The 24092-nt window shown below is 38.1% G+C and overlaps 1 long non-coding RNA gene across 1 annotated transcript in view; it reads right to left on the bottom strand.

The window, feature by feature from the left end:
• The window catches only part of LOC123598795, a 314546-nt gene extending 303897 nt beyond the window's left edge, over positions 1–10649 (bottom strand). The window contains exon 1 of the long non-coding RNA XR_006712791.1: positions 10477–10649. This is a non-coding gene — a long non-coding RNA (uncharacterized LOC123598795). The remainder of the gene's footprint in view (positions 1–10476) is intronic.
• Between the last annotated feature and the right edge of the window lie 13443 nt (positions 10650–24092).

The raw sequence follows: 24092 nt of genomic DNA, 5'->3' as shown, positions 1-24092 counted from the left end.
TTTGTCTCCTCCTCCTCTGTGGAAGAGATGCAGACGTAAACTTCTTTAAAAATCATGCAATTTCAGCCACTCACACACCTCATTCACACTTCTTGACGATTTCCTTCTTAAGCTCCATGGTAATCAGCACCTTCCTCTTACCACCTTTCTTTTCAACCTTTTTCTACATGGGGGTCATTGTATACACTCGCACGGATGTTGACTACGGTTATTAATAAACTCTTTTCATATACTGTATTAAATGTAACTGGCAATAAGGCAGCAGAAGAAAGAGATATTTGCAGGCAGCCTGACCTAGAGAGAAGCAAAGCATTCCTAAGCTTACTCTTGTATGGAAGAGCAAAGTCCGTAGGTGCTTTGAAGTGACGAAAATACACTAGTGCCAGTTGTGGGCACCTTCCAAAGTTTTGAAAAATCACTGATTTTTGCCAAACACTGCAGCCTGAGACTGAGCATCCAAGTATGGGAGGCAATCACCCACAATCCCGCAGAGAGAGAGGGAGATAGAGAAGAACCATTGGCTCAATTGTAATCATGTGACATTCAGTATCATGTACTACTCACTACTCATATTGCAAGACATCACTCATTTATCAAGTTAAAATTTATTAGAAATGTTTGCTCGTCTGAGGAACACTCACAGAACAGGTCACTCACAATCCAAGGTTTTAAGTGTTTATTCTAACCCCCTGATTCTTTGATGTGAAAAAGGAGGAACAATAAAATCCTATTCTTTTCAGAATCAAGTCAAATATCCTCTGGGACCCCTTCCCCTATTCTACCTCCCCTAAATTAGAATTAATTGCACCTCTGTGTGGACCTCCATAGTATATTTTCTACCTACTATGTAAGACTTACCTCAGTCTGACCAGTGTAGATTATTTTCTGAAAACTTTTAAGCCCTCTTTCCTGGGCTACCCAGAAAGTTTTCTTTGCATCTGGTAGCTCTAGTCTCTCATTTTACCATATGAATATTTTTATTTTTAAAAGCATGTTATAAATAGTTTTAAGTCTTCCAGACTTATTTCTAAGCATATGAAAAATATACATGTTCGAGAAAGAGAGAGAGGGAAATATGCATTTTAAAATTTGGTAATATTCTATATAATAGTTTTTGCTTTATTTATAAATAATTCTGTAAGGCAATTATTTAATTATATTATAAATTTATAAGATGCATGGTATCTATTTACAAGTAATACTCTTTCTTTTTTACTTCAGTGTACATTGAGGGTATTTGCCCATACTGGAACATACAGAGTTACCTCATTGTACTAATGGCTATGTAATATTTGTTATACATGTACATATGTTGTACATATTTTGTTACACATGTACATAAGTATGTGCACATATATACACCCTATATATATGCCATAATTAAATAAATCCACTACAGACAGACATTTGTACTGTTTCCATTTGTAGTGAATTATAAATAGTCCTGCAATTAATCTTTTACATACAAGTACATCTTTATGTAAGGTGGCATTGCCCAGTCAAGAAGTAAACATGTGTCAAGGAGCCTGGGTGGCTCAGTCCACTGGACATCAGATCCCGGGGTTGTTGGGTAGAGCCCTGCCTTGGGCTCCCTGCACTCAGCTTGCAGTCTGCTTAAGATTCTCTCCCTCTCTCCCTCCACCCCTTTCCGCCATATGTCCCTTTCCCCCCTCTTTCTCTCTAAAATAAAAAAAAAATTAAAAATTTTTAAAAAGAGGTCAGCATGTTTTAAATTTTTATATGCTTGCCAAATTTCTCACCAAACATACGGCAGCCATCTATATTCCATTTAATAGTATGGAGAAAGCCTGATGTCTATTCATTCTTAAACTTTGACAGTACGACAGGTAAAAAAAATCATATCTCAATGTTGTTTTAATTGCATTTTTTTAACTAAAGAAATTGACCATCTACTCATAAGTTGGATAGCCATGGCATTCTTTCTTCTTTGAATTGACCTTTGATATACTCTATTCACTTCCCTACTGAAGCTTTACTTTTTTTTTTTTAATTAATCTTCAGGAGTTCTTTAAATAGTCCTTTTGTCAATAGGTTACAAAATTCTCCCAGTTGTCATCTATCATTTATTCTCTTTATATTTTTCTTACAGAAAAGTTTCCTTTTTGATGTAGTATTATTTGCTTTATTTTTCTTCATGGTTTCAGAATATTTTATCATTTTTCATAGACTTTTCCAACGAGAAAAAAAAATTAAATGGCCTCCTGAAAAAATCCACTTCTGCCCACTTATTTGAATTGCCATCTTTATCCTATACTAGATTATCGTATATCTGTTTTTGGAGTTGCACTGTTCAATAGAACTCTTTGTGCTAAAGGAAATGTTCTATGTCTATGCTGTCTGATGCAGTAGCCACATGTGGCTATTGAACACTGGAAATGTGGTATGGTTAAAAACTAAATTTTTCATCTTAATTTTTAGTTTTAATTAATTTGTATGTAAATAGCCATGTCTAGTTAACGGCTACCATATTTCATAGTGTACTAGATACAAGCACTAGACCACTTCCATCACTAGAGCTGTATTTTTGTTAGATTTATAGTAAAGCAAACAGCATCATTATTCTCCTTTTATTTTTAATTTGTTTTTTCTTTCTGGTGCAGTTAGTCTTCCAATAAAAGTTTAAAATGAACTTTCTAAGTTAGGAAAAACATACAGAGAGAGTTTATTACACTGGAATTAAGTGTACAAATTAGTTTGGGAAGAATTGACACCTCCATAATATTGAATCTCATCTGAGATATAGCATGTCTCTCCATTAGAAGGTTTTTACAGTTTTATGAAACCATCGGGGAGGTTTTATAGTTTCTAAGGTAGGAAGATAGAATGCACATTCAGGAGAACATGCCTAAATCCTCTGAAACTTGGAGTCTGACCCATCTTTGCCATGTAAGCATCTATCATTTTCCTGTTAACATTTTGGAAATGAAATTCACTTCATTATAACTGTTAAGGCAGGGCCTTAAAGGGGAACTAAGTTCTGTAGGACCACACAGTGGATGATGTCAAGCAGGATACACAGTGATGATCCTAGTGGGAACTCACACTTGTGTGGCAACTATATGTGCCAGATGCTGCTTTATATGTAGTAACTCATTGAATATTCACAACCCTATTACATAGAGTTATTAGCCCCATTTAACAGATGAAACAATTAGGACCTGTACTTGCCAGTGATATGCCTATTACATCCTGATGTAGATGGGTTTCAAATCTAGGCAGCCTCCCTCTGGACTATGTTCTCACCACCAAAGTTGCCTGTCTATGGTTGCACCCTGAGGTGGGATCCTAGAGCTACTGAGGCTTGGTACCAAGGAGCAGCTTCCGCAGCAAAGGGCCTTTATCTGGTCTCAAAGTAAAGGTGGCAGATGACATCAAATTCAAAGCCTGCTGGGTTTTACTATTTATTATTATTTATTATTCCCAAGCTTTTTCTATCATGGGTTAGAATTTTTTATTATATTTTCTAATAAGTTACTTCTGGTATAAGGAAATGCTATTGGTTTTTATACGTTAATCTTATATTTACTAAGATTTACCTTTTATATTTATAAATATATTTATATATTTACTATATTTACTATATTTATATATTTACTATATTTACTAAGATTTACCTTTTATATTTATAAATATATTTATAAATATGATCTTATATTTACAATATTTACCTTTTTATTTCTAATGGTTTTTATACCATCTGTAATAAAAGTTATTTTATTAACTCATAAAAATAGTTAATTCTCATGTCATTAAAAAGTTATCTCCTTTGTTACAATACGTATAGCTTATCACTTTTTCTTTTTTTTTTTTTAATTTTGTTAACATTTATTTATTTTTGAGAGACAGAGAGAAACAGAGTGTGAGCGGGGAGGGGCAGAGAGAGACGGAGACACAGAATCCGAAGCAGGCTCCAGGCTCTGCCCTGTGCTCAAACTCACGAACTGTGAGATCATGACCTGAGCCAAAGTAGGTAGCTTAACTGACTGAGCCACCCAGGCGCCGCAGCTTATCACTTTTTCCTCCCATTTTATGTTGACTAGAACTGCCAGAAAGATACTGAATACTAGTCATCCTATTTAACAGAGTGGAAGGTAATTTTAAATTTTTCATAGAAATAATTTTGTTCCTTAAGTATGTTTGCTTTGTGAATGTACATACAGTTTCCTTCCAGGAGCCCCAGTGGACAAACTTGGCAGACCCAATACAGCATCACCATCAGCATGCAAAGCTCCACAAATAATGGGGCTTCCAGTCCAGCTCCCACTATTCTTTTCCCCAGAGACTATGATGGAACTTTTCTGCAAGGATCATGCACAAAATAAACAGAGCTCCATCCCAGGAGCCCTTAGCCACCACACAAAATCAGGAAGGAGCATTTCTACCTCTTCCCTGGGAATTCCCAATGGCCATCAATTGTGTGCTTTCCACTGCTTGCAACAAACATACAGGGAGTACTAACGCATGACCCGTGTGTTGGTTGGCACTGCAGAAAACGGAGCTAAGCTATGACTCTTGTCTTCAAGTGACTCACCATCTAATAGCCAACATAATGCCAGGTATACTAACGCTATATTGATAGTACACTATCCTATTTTACAAGTTATTCTCATTTGATTCTCAAAACAGAATGATTTATTATTAAATTTATTCTTCCATGCATTACCTGTCACTACTGTAAATGGGATTTTTATCTCAGTATAACTTCTAACTAGCTACTCATGTACATGTCTGCTATTGATTTTTGCATATTAATTTTATATCTTGCTACTAGGCTGAATTTTTTTATTGTTTGAGTTAGCTTTACTTTGATTCTCTAGAATTTTTCAAGTATGCTATTATGTCATCTGCAAATAAAAGGCATGTGGAGAAATTCAGATTCATTGCACCACAATATGTACCAGACCCAGAAGACACAAATGTGTGTGGTCTGGACAATTTTCTAGAAACAACAGAGTAGTATTCTGAATGTTATTTAAAACACACACACACACACACACACACACACACACACACACACGTACACACACACACACACATTTCCTAGAGAAAAAGTCGTTCTCAAAATAAAAGGCCAATAATAGTGCTGTTAATAGAATTTTAAGTTTAAGAAAGTGATGGTTCACATAGTATAGCTTAACATAGAATTCTGCAATAAATTAAAGAATGTCTATTTCAGCAGTGTTCATAGCTATAAAGTGAATAAATCCATAATAAAGAAATGGAAAGAAAGGAACATATGACAATGTTCTGGCTAGTGTTCCAACTGGTGGGAAAATTACCATCACCCAAGAGATAAAATTAAAGATTGTTTGAGTAGCTTCATCAACGCATTTACCACCAAGTCCTTCACAGAAAAGATGGCAAACTGCTTCTTTATCAAACTGCTCATCCTAATATCAGCAACCAACCAATCATCCACTGTCATAGTCTGGTATCAGTTTATAATGTAAGGATTCATTAACAGTCTAGAAGAAACACACATATATTTCAGTATATTTTCTTCAGTTTTATTTGAGATATTTTATACTTCATTGATATTTATAATTTGAAAGACTCTTGAAAAATCTCAGGATAGATCCCTTAAATGTCAGTTACCTGACATTTTTTCTGTATCTTCTATCTACCATTTCTAAGTTTCACAGAAAAAATCTTATATTAGACTTTGGCAATGACCTGTTTTATCTTTACCCTCTTCATATATTTCATGTGCTTTGATTACAATCTCCTCAAGACTTTATTTTCCCAAACTGGACATATCTCCTTTGTAGACCTTCTCAAAAAAATAATAAGCTGAAATTAGAAGGGGTCAGAGTTAAGTTACTTGAAAAATTGAAGGATAGTATGTCAGAGAGAAAAACACAAAGACATAAAGAATAGTGAGGAAGAGAATCAAAGTGGGAGAATTAGGACAGAAAGGTTTTTTCATTGAAGGAGAGGGGTTTTCCTGCTAGTTTCTTCATCATTTGTATGACTTTCTTTACTTCCTCCTCATTTCTAGAACTATAGTGCCATTCTCACGCGTGTACTTTAGTATTTACGTTCCTAAAATGTTGACTGAGACAGAGAGAAATTACTCACACATTACTGATGAAAACTCTGGAAGTTTAGCCTCTGGTGAGGTGTTTTGCCGACCTTCCTTACCCCCACCTGTTCTGAACATGGTCACATTATTACATCCCCAACTGGCATTTTTGCAGAAGGACATTTTTTGGCAATTTGACTGATGTATATGTTGTACTGCCATCTCTCCCACCACAATAAAGTTCATAGTACAACCCTCTCAGTTCATTACAACCTGTCATTGAAAATGGATTGCCTCATTGCTATAAAACTCATGTTCCATGCATTAGCATAAGAGTAACAGCAACAGCTGATATAAAACCATCGTGGAAAGTCAGAAACTACATGAAAGTGGGATGGATGGCTGACGAATCAGTTAGAATAAACTAGGTAGGTTCTTAAACAAGTAATACCCTTTTAGGAAATCTGATGAGTAGTATGAGATGGTTTCAGACCTTTCTGAAACAGAAATGACATTCTACTCTGGTTATGCACTCACTCCATGACCAATCTTTGCACTATCATCACCCATTCTGATCCATTCTGAAACCAAGTGCAAATGGCCAGTCTCTTACAGCCAGGTACCATAACTTAACATCTTTCTGCTTTTTCATTTCTTACTTATTAAGGCACCAATTCCTTCATGTCATGAAGTGTTCTAGGCTTTTAAAACTGACATTTAACTCGCTTCTAATACTATCTAGCTAAAATATAATAAAATTATTTTGCATTATTGAATTTATTTCATAATCACCTTTTGTTTATGACACGGGAAGTGATACTGATTTATATTTAAAATAATGGCAGACAATTTCTAAACAAATTTACATAAGTGAAAAAGTTATTTAAGTAAACATAAAGAAAAATATTAAGCAAATAATACCAGGGTTTTATGTTTATACGGAAAAATTTTGAAGATCGTATTCAATAACACACATTTTGAAACACGTCTATTGGAAAGAGTGCCGTACTGATGTTAGTAAACCTGACATTCTGTCATTTACTATCAGGAAGATATCAGAGAAGTCACGTAATTTCCATATGCTTCAGTTGCTTCATGAGAAAAAAGAAGTTGACCTTCAATAATCTTTCACTGAACAATAATAGCCATCATTATATGACTACTTTTATGGTTCGGACTATGTTAAGTACACTACATAGGAACACTCACTTGATTTAATCATCACTACAATCTTGCAAAGGAGATTGTCACCTTCATTTTACAGATCAGGAAAGAGACTCAGAGAGATGAAGTAACATTCTCAAGACTGCACAGCTTGTTACTGATAGAATATGGATGGACTCAGGGCCAGCTTTGTCTGACTCTCAACCTGTGTTTCCAGCTTTCTGAGGGTGGCCCACATCTCGGACCCTATTGCAACACCAATGGCAAATATCATCCTGCAAAATCTCTCCAAAGGACTCAATTCAAAGGTTCCTGGAGCTGGGTTAACAGGAAGAAAAATTACAAAGGGCAGCATAGTTCTATATTATTCCTTAAATGTAAATTTTAGGATTAAAAAAGTAACTCATCTTTATGGTATAAAATGCAGAAAGCACAGAAAAGTATAAGGAAGAAAAAAATAGCATTTCTTATTCTACCACGCATGAAATACCACTTAGCCGTATTTCCTTCCTGTCTTTGTCCCATATATGTATGTTCAACTGCCTAACTCAGTTCCTGGAGCAGTGGAACCTCATTTAAGGACGAATAAAATTTTAGCTGATTATCTTCAGTCTTCCTATTATACCCCTCTGCCCCTTTTGCTAATACAGGAATGACACGAGTACTTTTTCTTGAGCACCTATTATATCAAAGTATATTGCTAGATAATTCCATCCTCATGACCTCTTTATGAAGCAAATACTGTTTTATCATTATTGTTATTTTGTAGATGAGGAGAGCGAGACTTAAAGGGTAAAGCAATCACCTTGCCCAAGGTCACACTAGTTACAGTTACACACATGATCAATATCATGATCAAGCCTCTGCCTAGAGTCACTAGGAAGTATTGCTTGCATGGCAGTGACTCGGTTTAGAGTGAGCATTTGTAGCCCCTAGAAAGCACTGCCAGCATTGCATGGACAAGAGAGAAGTGTCCAAACTCAGCGATTCGGAGCCTTGGCAAAAGTTCCAAACTGTTTTCCTCTAAATTTTCACTAAAGAATACTAAGGCCCTCTGATATATCAATGGTATCTTAAGGAATAACCCTAGGAAACCAAAGATTCTCATGTTAAGTAAGGAAACTAGACTGATAAATGTGACATTGAATTCGCTTTCCATAAAAAAGATCTAGAAAAAAAATTACGTAACAGAAAAAAAACTAGGAAAATTACACATCATAAAAGGGGTCCCCTGCAAATGTCAGAATATAGTTGCAGTTTTAATGTCAGCATCCTGATTTGCTTTTGGTTATTCTTCAGCTGTAGAATATCACTGCTGAAACAGAAAGGTGTGTCTCTCCATTAAACTGGCCCTCTGTCGAAAGACAGACACCATATGTTTTCACTCTTATGTGGATCCTGAGAAACTTAACAGAAGACCATGGGGGAGGGGAAGGAAAAAAAAAAAAAAAAAGAGGTTAGAGTGGGAGAGAGCCAAAGCATAAGAGACTCTTAAAAACTGAGAACAAACTGAGGGTTGATGGGGGGTGGGAGGGAGGGAGGGTGGGTGATGGGTATTGAGGAGGGCACCTTTTGGGAGGAGCACTAGGTGTTGTATGGAAACCAATTTGACAATAAATTTCATATATTGAAAAAAAAAGCCTTCATAATAAAAATAAATAAATAAATAAAAATAAATTGGCCCTCTGTCTACAAGTAGACTGAATCAAAACCCAGACATAGAAAACCCCTCACAATGGAGTAATGGCTGATAAATTCTTTAGTATAAAGAGGTGCTATGACACTGCCTCTGATGGCACTGAAGTTGACTGTTAAAAACAATGTATTAAATATGTTCTGTCAATCCAGCATATGTGGACAGCAGGTTGCTAAAACAACCAATAATATTAACACACATCCTAAAGGTTAAGTCATTAAAATTTTTAAAAATTATACAGGCTTTTTATATTAGGCTTTTTAACTGCATAAAGTACAAATTAGATTAATCACTTACTCCAATGTTGAATTCATTTTGGGTTTTAGTATGTGTTGAAATTGGGAGGAAAACAGATTTTTGTCAATATCCTGGGAAGTGATTTAATGCTAGCCTGATTCTATAGATGAATAAATTATTTAAGATGACTTGACTCTGGAAAATGAAAAGCCACTCTGAATATTTCATTAGATGGCACATGTGAAAGTAAACATAATTCAGATACATTGATATTTGGACACAAACAATTCTCAGTGAATTGATTGTCTTTCCTCATTCAAAATAAAGGCTCTGAATATTTCTGGGGATTAAATTTACTTTAAAGCCCTTCAATGAATAATTTAAAGAAAATCTTCCAATATCCTCCAATCTAAGTATACAGAGAAGTCAATAATTCAGTGGTTAGTGTACAAAGATTTTCCATCACACATCTCTTTTAAATAAGAGATTTCTATTTATTTTTTCAAATGAGTCCAAAGAAATTTGCTCAATGTAAAACATTCTGATAAAGTTCCTAACCCAGCCTTCTTTCTGAAAAGAAAAAATGTTTGTCTCTAAGATTTAACTGCAAAAAAAATGTGGTCTGTACATGTAACAATAAAGTGCAGGGGAAAAAAATTGGAGGCTGTTGTGTGTGGGTTTTTTTCCAAACTCTCCCATTATATGTCATTGTGATTTGAAGGTGGGTTTAACTTCTCAAAAGTCTGATCACTGTTAAACCAATTAGATTGTCTGTCAGGTCCTGAAACCTGTCACCTAATAGCACAGAGCCGTCATCACTCAACGATTTCAACTACACGTCTCATCAGGGTACCTGAGCAAACGCTGACAGGGAAGAAACCCTATGAGTACATGTTTTAAAAGTCAGGTAAATTATTTAAATGCTCTGTCAGAATAGGCAGATGTGATGTGAATTGGGAATCAAGGGAATCTGGACCCCACTGAAGTTTCAATGTAAAAGAAATATATAGCAGTCCCCCGTTATCCACAGATCTGTTCCACCCCAACCCCCACCATGGATGCCTGAAACCGCGGATAGTACTGAACCCTATATATACTATGCTTTTTCCTATACATACGTACATACTTACAATAAACTTAATTTATAAATTAGGCACAGTAAGAGATTAATAATAATAACTAACAATAAAATAGAACAATTATAACAATGTACTATAATACTACACTTGATCTTAGCCAAGAGGCCGGGAAGCCATCACAAAAATGTACTGTAATAAAAGTTACGTGAATGTAGTCTCTCTCTTTCTCTCTAAATATCTTATTGCACTATACTCACCCCTTTTCTTATGACGATGTGAGACGGTAAAATACCTATGTGATGAGATGAAGCGAAGAAAATGACGCAGGCACTGTGACGCAGCGCTAGGCTACTGTTGACCCTCTGATGATTCGTCAGGAGAATCGTCTGCGTCCTGTCGGAAGTAACGAAACTGCGGATGAGGGAGGACTACTGGATGCCTTTTCATTCAAATTACACTATTCTCCAAGTCGCCTGATTCCAGGCTGGGATTGACCTTCCTGGTGTATCATCACCTTGTAGACCATTCCTTGGTTAACATTAACAAACGTTAATTTTAACATTAACAAATGCTTGCTTTGGGGACGATGTGCAGTAAAATAGCAAAGGTGTGTGTTTTGTCGTAGGTTCAAATCCTCTGTTGCATTACTCAACCCTCTTAAGCTTCTCTTTTAGGTCTTTGTCCACGGGTTTTTAAAATAGCAATTTTAGAAATCTACTTTATAATGTGGTTATGAGGATTCTGAGATTAAATATACAATATAGATGTTATTTTTTATTATTAATTTGCATTGGTTTATGAAAATACAACTGGATGTTAGAAATCACAATCTCTGGGTCTAATACCACTTCCATTTACTGCCTGTATGACCCTAAGCAAAACATGTCATCTCTACATGCCATCTTTAAAATGAGAGTAATAATATCTGTCCTGCTTGTATCTCAAAAATGTTGTGTGAATCAACTGAATAATATAAATGAAAGAGCTTTATGGATAATAAGATAAAACTCTAAGGCATTTTTAGTAACAAATAAGCTAAAAATAAAGTAAATCGAGTAACCAAATGAAAGAGAGAATAGTTACTGGGGCTTCTCCTTTCCAGACTTTTCTCTCAACCATGCCAAAAGGTTTTGGGTCACTTTAGAAGCTTTTCAAAACATTTCCTCAGAGCATGAAGCCAAGGAATCTTTGATTATTGCTCCTTGTTTCAGCCAAGAATAGTTTTTTAACCAAATTATAACGTGAAGGAAAGGCAGACACAGCATATTTGTGTCCTAATAGTTAGACACACATCTCCTTGAATTGCAAGCTTCAGAGAAGTTGTTCTGACCTATACTTTTCCTCAGAGACATAAACAGATAATAATCAAGTTTCTCCTGAGCTGGTTCTTTACTTTACTAGTGACTAAAATCTATTTAAAGAAGGAAAGTGAGTAGTAATAATGAGAACAGAGGATGCTAGAAGAATTAGAAATGTAATGGAATATGGGGTGGGGGAAGGGAAATAACAATGACTTCATCCTGTTAAAAAATGAAGCTAGAATACTATATATAGAATATAATCCTCAAATGTTAAATCAGTAAAAGAAAATGATCATACTGCTTCCGTGGATGGCAGAAAAGCATAGTGATTCAAAGCACTGGTTTTGGAATTGATCCATTTGGATCCATTTCAAGATCCACCTCTTACTAGAATGTATTCAACTTCACCAATACTCAGTCTCTTAATCTGTATATCAGGAAAAATAAATCGAGGGGCTATGAGGATTCAATCAGATATGACATGCTTACACTTAGCCCATTTCCAGGAACACATTGATGCCCAGTATATTGACATTATTACAACTAAGGTGAGGATGATGGTAAATCAGGAAATGGTTTAGTCCCTATATTGGTTTCATAGGCTGCCATAACAAATTACTACAAACCTTGTGGCTTAAAATAACAGAAATTTGTTGTCTCACAGTTCTGGAGACCAAAACTCTGAAATCAAGGAGTTGGTATGGCCATGCTCTTTCTGAAGGCTCTAGAAGGGAGAATCTATTCCATACCTTCCTCTTAACTTTTGGAGTCGCCATCAATCCCTCCTGCTCCTTGGCTTGTAGACACATCACTCCGATCTCTGTCTCTGTTATCACAGGGCATTCCTGCTACGTGTTTTTCTCTGTGTGTCTTCTCTTCACATAAGAATACCAATCACATTGGATTAAAGGCCTATCCTTATTTAACTATGATATCATCTTAACTTAATTAAATCTGCAAATGCCATATTGCCAAGTAAGGTCACATTTATAGGTACTGAGGGTTAGGACTTTAACATAGCTTTTTGTGGGACACAATTCATTCACAAAAATCCCTAAAGAAGACGTTAGACATGATGGACTCACACTTAGGCTTTTCCCCCAGGCACATTCTGCATAATTCTGGAAGACACTGCATTTAGTTCTGCAACATTCCTAACCATAAATAATTTAAATGTCAGAAATCATTCAGAATGAAACACAAAACAATTTAAGAAGTGGAAGAGCTGCCTAATAAGGAAATTTAACAAGAGTGAAATAAGTATGTTGGACAAGCAAAATCCACGGGGAAAGAGTGAGAAGTTCGAACCAGTCCAAAAAACAGAATGAGATATTATTCAGAAAGGATTAAGAGTAACAAACGGGGTAAAATTAAATGAAGAGATGATTTAGAATGAGAACCAGGGGATTTGTTAGGCTAACAATAGTTCTAATGAATGATGGTCAGACAGAGGAAGTAGTGAAATTATGATCTTTTTAGTCATTAAAAATAGGGAACATGGCATAGGAATTAATTATGGCTCAGCAAGCTGAAGATGTTTATCAATTCCTTGATTTTACATACACCTACATCAGTCTTCTACATCAGGTATGGGAGCCCTCATCCCATCTCAGGATGAAGAGGAGAGCAGCGGTGATATAACAAAAAGGAGGTTAAGAACACTCTACCTCTCTTTCTGTTCCCTGTCTTCTAGACCTCCTCAGAACACCAGCTCCAATTCTATCACTGATGCCTCATGCTATAAAGTCTACCTTTGCAGGTTCTTCTGAGAGTAAGTGAATTCGCCTAGATAAAATCCTTAGCACAGAGACAGGCACGTGGTGGGTTCTCCATAAAGGACAACTACCTGCTTAGACTGTGATCTTCATTTTCAAAGCCTATGGTGCCTTTGTGTGTGTGTGTGTGTGTGACAAAGTACGCCAGCTCTTCTATGCATCAATCATGCAACATGCGTTTGTTCAGTATGTGCTATGTCACCCAACAGACCTACTATGTGCCCAGCACAGGGATGGACTGGATAAGGGATTTAAAACTAAGCATAGTGAACATTCTCCATCTCAGAAAATTTCCTACCTCTACACTGTACCTGGCTGCAATTTGAGACATTAGAGGCTAATTTTATGGCTTTTGCATATGCTATAACATAACCTTGAAGGTTTTTTTTTTGTTTTGCTTTGGTTTTTTTTGTTTGCTTGTTTGTTTGTTTTGGCAAATTACTCACTTCATCTCAGTAAACAAAGCAGTGTCAGGAACATTATGTAATCCATTTTCCTCACTCAATAAACTCAGCAAAGTACATCTAAAGGGTCTGAACTCATTAGAGCAGGGCTAACAAAGTGTCTACCACCTAGCATATATACAGAGGCTGATTTTCTGTGGGCACTGAATATATACACGTGTATGGTGTCTGGGAAAGGACTCAGGAATTACGTTTCAGGGAGGGAGCATTCCCCCTCTGTCGGTTCAAAACCTTAGGAGCTCCCTGGGTGAAATTGGCAACTGGCCCGCAGACACAGAGCCAAGGAGAGAGGGAAGACAGAAGCCGGCCACCCCAGACTCATGGGCAGCAGTTTTAACAAGCAAAGGAACTCATGAGGCTTTCGCCTTTGGTGACTACAAATGAGTAAATCCGCACACCTGCCTGCCAGACTCTTAAAAGTTTATAGAGAGGTTCTAACAGGGTTCAGCCACATATATCCTCCAGATGGTCTCAACAACACATTGCTCTCTCCTTCCTTGGCTCCTAGTGCAAGAACAGTTGGTGGAGCCACATTCCAGAGAACTAAAGGGTTTTTTTTAAAACTCCACTGATAGCTAGAACTTCAAATCAATTATTATTCAATCTTAACACTCTTTTAGTAGGAATAACAAGATTGTAAGCTAAACAGGATAATAAGAGAAAAGGCTTGGGAATGATTTAGAACTCATCAAACTAGGTGTATTCACCCATTGCCCTACGTTTAGAAGGACCTCCTACTTTTCTACATGAATGAAGTAGGCTCACATTTCTTACGTGCTCACAAAATCAATCTTAAGAACAGCAAAGGGGAAATGTGATACCAATTTGAATCTGAGCCGAACATTAGTGTTTTATATACTCTAGTTTTGCAGAAGAGGTTCTCAGAGAAATGGAAATAGTCTAGAATAAGTTGGGCATCTCATAACAAATCTATGGTGCAAGTACGTATTACTACTTTCTCCATTTTACAAATGAAAAAACTGAGCCATGGAGAGTTTCAGCAGCTCGCCCCAGGTCACAGAACTAGTAAGTAACGTACTCTGGATTCCAGTGAAGGAGGTCTGACCCCTCTCTGAGGTCTATCAGCTCATGTGACTGAATCACAGGTGCAGCTGAGCATGCCGGGAGATGCTGAGAAAAGCATTTGGGGACCAAAGTGAAGTGGCCTTGACTATAAGATACAGAGATTATGATTAATTCCACATGAAAGGATTACCGAGGTAGACATTTTGAACAGGACGTACTGAGTCCCCACTTCTCTGCATCACTAGAAAGATGAACAAGAATATGCTCCTTTGGCTGGGTCAAATGTAGCTGTTCCTCTGAATTTCTGGAACTCTTGTCTTTCTGCATCTCCTGGCTGGGCTATAGAAGCATACACAATTACCTTCTGATGAAGGCTTCAAAATCAATTCAGCTTCTGCTTAAAATGCATAAAGCTGCAAGAGAAGATCGCTCCCCCCTAACAACTAGAAAAAGTCAGATAGTCTACAAAATCATAATTTTTCTTGAGGCTATGAGGGAGTTGAGGTTACAAGGCATCAAACAAAGTACAAATGGTACCAAGCTCCTCAGAGGAGGAAGGTCATATGACTATCACCTTTGGAAAAGCCTGGGAAGAAAAGTTGACCACCATAAAAGCAGGTAAGAAAAAGAAGAAGAAGAAGAAAAAGAAAACAGCTACAATTTTAATGACTTTTCAAAGGCCAAATGTGGTCTACCAGCTACCAGCTTAGAACAAAAATTTGAAGTGGCATGGGAGGGATAGGAAATATTCCTACCCCCAGGGACCATGTAAAATCTGTTTCTCAGGGAGAGGTAGAGGCAGAGTCCCTGAGGGAGAGGGAGTTCCTTCCAGTCCCCACTAAGAGTCTTGCACTGAGTAAGCAGTAGGCATCTTTAGCTAGAGGAGAGGCAGGGCTGAGGAGGAATAAATAGCCTTGAGGGGAGGGAGGATTACTTGGCTTCAGAGTACTGTACGAATACAAAACACAGGTCTGTTACCAGTCAGAGGTAGGGTCACCAGTTATTGAACTATAATTTAGCCTATCATAACTTAATCATCTGCCTAACCTGAATCAACATTATGGAAAAAAAGGGAACTATAGAGTCAATATTGGGAATCTGTACTAGCTCTTAAAATATAGATAAGAGCAACTGTTTCTATGATGGATTTGGGGCTGTAACATCAGTTTCCTGACCTCATTTGTATGATCCTAAGAGTATCCTGAAATTTATACTTCCAAGAAAAATGTTCTAAATATAATGCAATCTTTCAGGAATTTTCATGGTCCATTATTCTCTATCTGTTTGTTGTTGTTTTTGTCGTTCACAAAATTCACCCTTCTAAAAGTTTGTTGCATAACATTAAAATATTTTTACTTAATGAAAATTGTTTCATTTGAGAATCTGGGGGAATTCTTAAACATTCCTGGAACAAATCACTCCTTTTTTTTTCTGGCTGTTGGCTTGCTTTGTGACTTTTTCTTAACCTATGTAGCAGTGAAATAGGGTGTGAGTAAAGCTGAAGAACTACAAGGAAGATTTTCCAAGCCCTCCCAAGCTTCCTGCCTCGAACTCACCAATGAGCACAAGCATGAGAAGCTAAAGCTAACCCAGCCCTTCTCTTTCTTGCCAACATGTCCACAATGTTTAATAGCCACCACCAAATATTCTTTGCCCAGTCTTCAAGCAGTTCTTGGCAGTGGAAATTTAGCCAATTTTTGTCCCTTAAAATTTACCCATAGCAAAGTATAATTTCTTTTTTGCTAAGTAAAGGAATCTGAACTCATTTTTTGGCAAAGTATTTTAAAATGTGAATTAAAAAAAAAAGACTCAGCAAACATTAATAGAATATCTTCTATATTCAGCTCAACAAGGTATTTTTGAAATGTGAAACCTTTAATAGGTTTAACAGATAATTATGTAGTAGTACAAATGTGCCAGATACTGTTCCAAGCGCTTTATAAATATTTACTCACTTAACCCTCTAACAACTGATGGCAGGAGATAAATCATTCTTTATTTTGCAGATAAGTAAACCAAGTGTCAGAGAAGCAAAGTAATCTGTCCAAGGTCACACAGCTGGTAAGTCAGAGAATAGGATTCAAAACCAGGCCATCTGGCTGCAGACTGCAGAGACCTATGACAAAGTTTATGATTATAGGAAGAAGAGAAATGTGGAGGCTCTGTGGGGAGAAATAACCACAGTTTCATAGCCTTTATAGGAAAACCAATGAGAGTTATAGTGATATTAATATATTCAAACATCAAAGCCAAAGGAGTCCCCATTAATTTCTGAAAAGCTCAACTCCAAGGACCTATGGCTTCCCTCAGACCTCAATTACCTGTGATAATTGGTTGAAGAACAGGTATGCAGAAATACAAATGGGAAACAAGTGTTTCTTGATATCTAGATATAAATGTGCCAAGTAAATCTCAGTCTAACATGTATAATTTATTTCAGCTTAGATTGGAGGTAAACTAAGTTATTATTCCTAGAAATAGCCAAGTAGATAAGGCATCCACTTGCAGTGAAAATCTTTTGGTGCATCCAAGTGGCAACATTCAAACTATAGAAGAAAGGAGACTCTATTTTGGGTTTTTACTGGCCACTCCAAGCCAGCATGTCCCCCTGTGTTACGCAAGAGCATTCAGTGATGAATTACACTGTGATACTTCTAAAACTTGAGTTTCCCTATATAGTCTTGTCTCCATACATGTTGTAAATGCAGTTGTCTTCTCTTATCTATGGAAGGTATGTCTCAAGACCCTCACTGGATGCCTGAAACCACACATAGTACCAAATCCTATATATATTGGGTTTTATATATATATATATATATATATATATATATATATATATATATCTATGACAAAATTTAATTTATAAATTAGGTTCAGTAAGACATTAACAATAATAATAATAAAATAGAACAATTATAACAACACACTGTAATAATAGTTACATGAGTGTAGTCTCTCTCTCTCTCTCTCTCTCAAAATATCTCATTGTACCGTCCTTATCCTTCTTCTTGTTTTGATGTGAGATGATAAAATGTCTGTGTGATGAAATGACTTGAGGTGAATGACGTAGCCAATGTGATAGAGCATTAGGCTACTACCGATCTGGCAGTTCGGCAGAACTGGGGGATTCTGGCAGAATCCAGAACTGGCAGAAGGGGGATTATCTGCTTCTGGATTGTAAGTAACTGAAACTGCAGGAAGTGAAACCATGGATAAGGAGGGATCACTGCATCAATCCAACAAATCACAAACTGGTATATAAATGTGAATTCATATAATAGTACATCTTGATATGCATAATGAAAACTCACACATAGCGACACTCTCAATGTGCACAAGAAAGTCAAGATTTTTGTGAAATGTAAAAGGAATCAGTTCTAGTTTGCAAAATTATATACAGCTCTGTGTTGAAACCAACAACTATTTCATTGAATAACCTGCAGCTAATATCTGATTAATGACTCTTAATTACCAGGAAGCACTTTAAAAATATGAAGAGCCATATAAATGTTAAGGATATTATCTTCAAAAGTCTCTAGTGCTCTCCTTCAGGCAGGGCAAACAGCTCTTCATTCCCATCTGCCTGTGCATTTATTTTCACTCACCATGAACAATGCCTTCTTTCTTACAATTTTATTTTCTTATTTTTGCAACTCAGAACTAGCTCTCCAGGAGAGTGTATGGCATCTCTGCATGTTTTTTCCTGTGCATACATACCTATAATAAAGCTTAATTTTTAAGTCAGGCACAGTAAGAGATTAATAACAATAATAAAATAGGATAGTTAATAACAATATACTGTAATAAAAGTTATATAGCTGTTGCTCTCTCTCTCAAAATATCTTATTGTGTTGTATTCACCTGTCTTCTTGTGACGATATGAGATGGTAAAACGCCCACATGCTGAGATCATGTGAGGGGAATGACACAGGCACGTAGCATGTGGCTACTCTGGACCGTCTCACGGTTCATCAAAACGAGGACCATCTGCTTCTAGACCATGGGTGACCATCAGTAACTGAGACAGCAGAAAGCAAAACCACAAATAAAGGAAATATTATTGTATTCTACAGCTTGCCAAGCCATGGAATGTGCCTTGAAAAAAGTCACAAAACATATAATTCATTAGAGAAAGCAACAGATCACCCACAAGTGGCATTATCCGCCAACGGGTAATCGACCACCTTAGCTTTCCTGGAGGGAGCCATACGAAATACTACACAAAAAGGAAAAGATAAAATCATAAGCAAAACAAAATTAAACTAAATGCTCTCTATATAAAATGAGATATTCTCAATTACAAAAATATGACAGTTGCCATTCAATATAAATTACTATCCTTCATCACTCTGTCATGCACACGTTAGCTGCCCGATGTGTTCCCACCTGCTACCCATTTGCCCCAAACACAGGAAAAGCATCGTCAAGTTTTCTCAAAAGAATCCACTTTTATCCCCCCCAAAAAAAGTGAGAAATGTCTATTGCAACGAAGATTATTCTGCTAGGACTTGAAGAACAGAAGCAGAGAAGAATAACTGCCAGAGCACAGACAAAAACCAACTTAAAACTTCATGGAGCACATTTTTCTTCCCCCCAAATTTCCTAAAGCCATGCTGCTCCCGGAGCTTTCACTCCGGATCATCCCACCACCCCTATTGCTTTGTATCTACCTGTTATGCACATACATTTCCTTTCTTGTCCTATTTGGTGATTAGGGGACTTTCTTTTCCTTCCCGGGCATGCCCTTTGGGTCTTACTCTCCAACCCAAGCAACTTAATGAAGTTCTCCCCACCACACACGACAAAATTCTCCCTCCCCTGAGAGAAGTCCTGGTGAGGAAACTTTTATCTTGTTATGCTTTCTCTTTCTCTCTCTCTCTCGCTCTCTCTTTTTAAACCCAGACTATCTTGGGTATACATTGATCTGCTTTAGTGAAGCTGAAAAGAAATTGAACCACTAGAAAAAATGTTTCTAAAAGAGGATGTATTTCTGCTTTGCCCATCCCCCACTCTTCTCCTGCCTTCCGCTTCCCAGTCAGGAAAAGTTCAGGAAACATGGAAGAACACTCACTACGGCATAAACCTAGGCAACGTGGCTAAAGAGCAAAGGAAGCTGGTAACCACTTCCACTGCTGATTCTGACATCAAAAGAGTCTAACTTTAGGGAGGTGGACTTGAAAGAAGATCGTTATAATTTTGGTTTCAGGGAATCGTTCTGGAAAAGTGGGACTCTGTGAAGCAAGTGTCAGATATTATTATCCATTTGTTACTCCAGCATTGCAGTGGGCAGCACGAATCACTTTTATTTGATAGGTCTTTAGATAGGAAATGACCCCTGAATCCTTTATTTCCACTTGTGCATCACCCCACTTAGCCTCTGTAATGTATCCTCGCTTGGCCCAAATGTGCTTAAAACTACAATCTGGTATTATAAACACACACGCGTGCACGCATGCACACGCACACACACACACACAGTGCCTGGAAAATCCAGTCTGTGGAACGCAGTCAGGGCAGGTGCAGAGCCAGCAAGGTCTGCAGAGTTTATCTCCAGTTTCTTCTGTCTCCTCGCCTGGGGTCCTTGCATCCCTCCTGGTGATACCTCCACAGGAGGACTTCTCTCTGACTAGCTACAGCCAAGTTTCTAAATCTCTTTGTGGCTCAATTTTCCCATCCACCTAATGAATGTAGTACCATTGAACTGATAGCGTTGTACTCACCATTTAAAAAGTAACAATATATGTAAAATACTTAACACAGCCCCCAAAACATAGTGGACACTCAATAAACACCGAATATTGCTTTTGTTGTTGGTATCACTTGACTCCTCTTTGACCAAATTACAGAGTAAAAGAGGCCATGGGAGAATCCACCAGCCTCCCTCCAAAACCATATCCCCTGAGAGACAGCAAAGACCTCCCTATCCCAACCAAACCCGCTCCACTTCCTCTCAGAAATGTTAAGGTCTTTGCCAACCTCCGAAGAATTGCTACCGTGCCATCAGTCTGAAAGAAGTGCAGATAAACAACATGTGAGAATCAGAACACTGCTTTTACTTCCCCCATCCATAAACTGATGGGCACCACAACAAGCCAGAAAAAAAAGCAGTTTCAAGATAAATTTCTGTTAAGGACACTAGCTTGCCTCGCTTGGCCCACTCAGAAGCTTGCAGGTTGCCGTGAGACCCAGGGGTCCATGTATAACAAAACCAGGAGGGTTTCTTAAATTCAGCTGTTCTAAAAGTTGACTGACAATAACAGTCCACATCTCTGAGATGTATATTTTACTATTCATAATTATAAAACCTGAATCTCACAGGGTATGAGGTAGATTTTGATATTAGTTAATGATTTCTCCTCACTCTAAAAGATAATATTAATTTTTTTAAATCTGGCTTTAGGCTGGATTCTCATCTGTGTCTCATATGGTTCTTGTCCTGTGCTATCCATGTTGGAAACTTTGTTTTTGAGTCCCAGGACCTTCTTACTGAACCAGTGCCTTTGTATCAGCTGCAAAGTCATGAGTTTATGAATTTATTTCTATATGTGAATATAGTAAACTCCTGCAGAGACTTGGACATAAGCGTTGGCACATCTCTGCTGTTGAATAGTGTGTACCAAAGCCAGCTCAAGGTTCTTCTTATCAGGGGAGCAGGAATATTCTTGGAGAGGCTCTCTCCTCCTTGTGAGTAGACTAAGAACTCTGGCAGTCTGCAGGGAAGAGTCCGCACTCGTATGTGGAGAGCCAGAAAATCAGTGGACGACTGCCATTGCTTCTCCCTGACACAGAGGGAGTCCCGGTCCCCTGCTGACTCAGAAATCCATGAGGTCATGTGCGTTTTTGAGAGAAAATAATCCACTGCTTTTATTTTCAGCAGAGGGCAATTCCACTGACATGTGCTTTCAACAAATACTCATCGAGCATCTCTAGGTAAGGCAGATACAATGGTGAAAAGGACAGCGTCACCCTTACCTTCCTTGCACTGACACTAATGACAAGCAGAGCATGTTTATGAAGCCCTGACACTCAGACTTCACTCACCAAAAAGCAGTGAGGCCAACAATTGTAGAAAACGTCATCTTTGATCTCATGTTCTCTCTCCTCATGTTCCTCTGGCACTTTTCTTAGATTGCTTTTTTTAATTTAATTTAATTTAATTTAATTTTATTTTATTTTATTTTATTTTTAAGTTTATTTGTTTTTGAGAGAGAGAGAGAGAGAGAGACAGAGCGTGAGCACGGGAGGGGCAGAGAGAGAGGGAGACACTGAATCTGAAGCAGGCTCCAGGCTCTGAGCTGTCAGCACAGAAACCCAACGTGGGGCTCGAACTCACAAAGTGCAAGATCACGACCTGAGCCAAAGTCAGAAGCTCAACCAACTGAGCCACCCAGGCTTCTCAGATTTTTATTTTATATTTGGTTTTATTATATTTATTTTATTTTATTTTATTTTATTTTATTTTATTTTATTTTAGTAAAAGCACATGAAATGTGTCCCCTTACCAAGTTTCTAAGTATGCAACACACTATGGTAGACTATGGGCACAACGTTGTACAGCAGATCTCTAGAACTTTGTCATCTTGCCAGACTGAAATCTTACAGTTTAAAGCCAGTTGATTTAGCAACTCCCCGTTTCTCCACCACCACCCCTGCCCCACCCCCAGCTCTGGAAACCACCATTTCACTTTTTGATTCTATGAACTTGACTACTACGGATACCTCATAAAGTGGAATCATGCAATACATAGCACTCTGCACAGATCCAACCTCATCTGATTGATTTTTTATTTACTTGATTTAATTCATTTCCTTCTTTATCTCTACATTTCTTAAATCACAGCTATTTAAAAACAGGACACATCTACTTCACCCACACTTACAATATATTCACCATCACCTGAAAAAGAAATATTGCCAACTGCACAGAAACATTTGGAAGGGTCCAAACCCTGCCGGTACCCACTGGCCTCCTCTTACCAAGGTTTTCAAGGTTTTCAGTTTAACCATGACATTGTATTCTAGAGCTTTCCTAACTCAGACTCCAGAAAGAACCCTGGAATATCAGTAGCATCTTCCTCGGGTGGCCTGAGGAACAGAGGTGGCAGGGTCTATCTGCAATCCCGTGGCCCAGTTAGCACACAATTTCATGCCCATGTGGCTTTAAATTTGGGGTCTCATTTCATCCAAATAGCCAAGCGTCCCTGCTAAACAGCACGGTGGTGCACAGAGTAATTACGGCAAAATGCTGCGCCTCGCTATGGGCTCTGGCGGCACAGGACAGTCTTTTAACAACTCCTCTCCCATCCGCTGTCTTAAGGAAAACAGAGGAGTGGAGGCCAGTGGGGGTGGTCATGAGCCTGCAACCCCTTAGTGCCCAGAAGCGGCTGTGCTCCCGTCTGCCTGCACATTTGGGATGCCAGGTGGGGAAGGAATCCCAAATCTTTCCCTTCAGCTGGTCTGGCCTCGCACCCCTGCCGGGTTAGTCTCTGTGAGAGCCAAAGAGCAAAGAGCCTCCTCGCATAAAGCAGGCATTATGAATGCATCTGTTTCGCCAGCTCAGCAAGGCAGCGTGACTGGAGATAAATATTTTTGGCAAATAGTACAACTGCTGTCACCGCGTAGGGACACAGTAGTGCCTGAGCAACACAAATAAGTTACTTGGACTTTGGAAATCAAGAGTCGTAACATCAAGAGATGATGGATGGCAGCAGAGAATGAGGCTAAGGGAATGGCTCATGCTCTGCAGGACTGGAAAAGGTTCTTTTCCTTCTGGGAAGCTTTGAAAAACTGGAGGCACAGGAAGGCCAAGGTCTTTGCTCCCTGCCCACAGCCAGATGGATGTGCCACCAGCAAGCACCTGGGCTCTGGGCTGAGGCAGAGGGAGGGGATTAAAGGGCTCTATCTCCAAAGTCAAAAAGAGGCCTTTGCATTCAAGGTGTGATGCATTTAGTAACTTCCTTTCTTCTGAACATTTGCTTTCCATTTCAAGTCAGCTCCCGTGGTCCCTGCAGAGCTTTGCAATCTCTCTTTGAAAGGCAGAATTCACACAGAGAGAAGGACGTGTCCACTTGGGCAGATCAATGGAGTTTTCACCTCAGACAGAAGTCAATTAAATAGATTGGAGGACTTTGGGACTCACAGCCTGAAAAGGTCATGGGTGTGTGTGTGTGTGTGTGTGTGTAGGTATGCGAGCATGTGAATGTGTATATACATGTGTGAGCATGAGTTTGTGGGCATACTCCCACTCTTTTTACTGTAGTCAGGGAGCTGATCTATTCTGCTCACTGATGAAGCACTGAAACTTTCA

The sequence above is a fragment of the Leopardus geoffroyi genome, chromosome A1 (assembly GCF_018350155.1).
Source record: "Leopardus geoffroyi isolate Oge1 chromosome A1, O.geoffroyi_Oge1_pat1.0, whole genome shotgun sequence".
NCBI classification, from domain to species: domain Eukaryota; kingdom Metazoa; phylum Chordata; class Mammalia; order Carnivora; family Felidae; genus Leopardus; species Leopardus geoffroyi.
Note: the sequence above shows the minus strand (reverse complement) of the source record. Positions and strands in the feature narration are given on the sequence as shown.